Source organism: Vulpes vulpes, chromosome 12 (genome assembly GCF_048418805.1).
Source record: "Vulpes vulpes isolate BD-2025 chromosome 12, VulVul3, whole genome shotgun sequence".
NCBI classification, from domain to species: Eukaryota; Metazoa; Chordata; class Mammalia; order Carnivora; family Canidae; genus Vulpes; species Vulpes vulpes.
Genome location: NC_132791.1, coordinates 42,349,437 through 42,351,926, shown reverse-complemented (window position 1 = coordinate 42,351,926; position 2,490 = coordinate 42,349,437). Strand labels below are relative to the sequence as shown.

Below are 2,490 nucleotides of genomic sequence, written 5' to 3'. Positions count from 1 at the left end.
GATTGTAGAGAATTGGTGTAATTTCTTCCTTAAATAGTATAATTCACCAGGAAACCTATCCCACTTCATATGTGGGAAGTTTATTAATTATTTATTCAATTTCTTTAGTAGATATAGGCTTATTCAGGTTGTCTATTTTTTCTTGTGTAAGTTTTGGTTGATTATGTCTTTTAAGGATTTGGTCCATTTCATCTAGGTTAACTAATTTGTGGGCATGGAGTTGTCCATAAAATTCATTTTTTGTTCTTTTAATGCCCATGGGATCTGTAGTAATGTTCCCTCCTATCTTCTGATATTAGTAGTTTCTTATTCTTTCTTTCTTTCTTTCTTTCTTTCTTTCTTTCTTTCTTTCTTTCTTTCTTTCTTTCTTCTTTCTTTCTTTCTTTCTTCCTTCTTTCTTTCCTTCCTTCCTTCCTTCCTTCCTTCCTTCCTTCCTTCTTTCTTTCTTTCCTTTTTTTTTTTTTTTGGCCTGGCTACAGACTTTTTTCAATCTTTTTGAAGAACCAGCTTTGTTTTTTTTGCTTCTCTGTACCGATTTCCTATTTTTTTAAATTTTATTGATATTTGCTCTAATTTTTATAATTTCTTTTCTTCTAATTCCTAATGGTGGAAACTTAGGTTAATGATTTCAGGCCTCTCTTTTTATCTTTTGTCTTGTCTAATATATGCACTTAGTGTTATAAATTTCCTTTTAATCACTGTTTTTACTGCATCCACAAATTGGAATAAGTTGTAATTTTATTCTCATTTACTTAAAATATTTAAAAATTTCTCTTGAAGTTACTTCTTTGACTTGTGTTATTTAGAAATTGGTTGTTTAATCTCCATGCATTTGGGGATTTTCCAATTTTTTAAATGTTTTTTTTATTTCTAGTTTAAATTCATTGTGTTCTAAGAGGAAGCATTGAATGTTTACTAGTCCTCTTTTTTTAAGTTATTGATTTAAATTAAAAACATAGAGATAATTACATTTTTTATTTTTATTTTTTTTTATTTTTTGGCTGTAGAAACTATCATTTATTGAATGCCCATTATTTCATAGGCTGTACTGTTTTACATTCATTTTCTCATTTCAGTCCTCACAACAACCCTGTGAGGTAGGTATCACCACCATTTACAAAGAAAACAGGCTCAGAAAAATCAGGTTACTTGCCCAAGGTCACTCAGCTAGTCAGTGGTGCAGCTGGAACCTGTCTGGCGCTGAAAGCCGATGTTCTCTTTATTGTATCCATCTTTGGGCCAAGTTGCCGGCCACACTCACCTCTGGTAGGGATGCATTGAAGCAGAATTGATGTTGGTTTTTATTCCACTTGGCATTTTCCCTGTTTGACCTGCCTGGGTCATCTGCACCCCACTGAGCAGTGGCTGCTGTTGGCTTGGAGCTCCCGCCATCTGTACTTGCTGTAATCCTGAGGCTCCAGCAAGGATCCGCCCTGCTCCTGGCTGGCCCGGCTGGCCAGGACTACTACTGCCAGAAGGCCTCCAATTAGATAGCCCTTTCCCAAAGGCCACAGCTGCTACTAGGGCATTGGTGTCTGCAGGGTTAAAGGTCTGCTTGTTTGGCGGAGACCTCCACTCTCAGATTCCCGTTCCTCTTTGCTGATTTTCTCCAGAAGGTTCGAGCACATTTTATTCAAGCTCTGGATCTTCTTCTGAGCCGCGTCGGCACCAATGCGAGCAGCATCTGTTGTGAGCTGCTTCTCTTGCTCTTCGACCTCAGGCTCAGGCTTGGTTCTCAGGTGGTCAGGGACCACCTCGTGGCTAAAAACAGGCACTCGTCCTTCGGTCGGCCGCATGAGATCTTCATCACGGTCTGAGGACAGCAGCAGGGGGATCACGACCTGGTTGCGGAACAGCGGTGTCTTTTCATGCTTCAAGACCTTGTTCAAAGTGTTCAACTGTCCGGAGAGCAAGGCGACGCTGTCCAGGACAGACGGCCAGGTCAGCCGGTCATCCTCGTTCTCCAACGTGTATATGAAACTCCCCGGTGAGTTCCTCAGACCAGCCACTTGACTCAGCAGTGCATATAGCGATGCCTCCAGCTGCTTCTCCTCCCTCTGCAGGGCCATAGCGGCGATGGCAGCAGCGGTGGGGGCGGCGACCAGATAATTACATGTTTTTATTTAACTCATTTTTATCTTTATTTATTTTGAAAAATTTAGGTATACCTGACATATCATGTTAGTTTCAGGTATACAACATATGATTTGATATTCATATGTATTTTGAAATGATCACCACAATAATGCTTATTAACATCATGGCCATACATAGTTACAGGGTTTTATTTTTATTTTTCCTGTGCTGAAAACATTATGATCTACTCTCTTCGCAACTTTCAGTACATAATACAGTATTACTAACCATAGCCACCAGGCTGTATGTTATATCCCATGACTTACTTATTTTATAGCTGGATGTTTTTACTTTTTAATCTTCTTCATCCATTTTGCCCATCCCTATCCCCCTCTCCCCTTCCTCTGGCAACCA

The 2,490-nt window shown here is 39.5% G+C and overlaps 1 pseudogene; it reads right to left on the bottom strand.

Annotated features, from left to right (window-relative positions):
* Nucleotides 1-1,238: 1,238 nt before the first annotated feature.
* Nucleotides 1,239-1,876, bottom strand: LOC112921915 (mediator of RNA polymerase II transcription subunit 8 pseudogene; annotated as a pseudogene).
* Nucleotides 1,877-2,490: the final 614 nt, after the last annotated feature.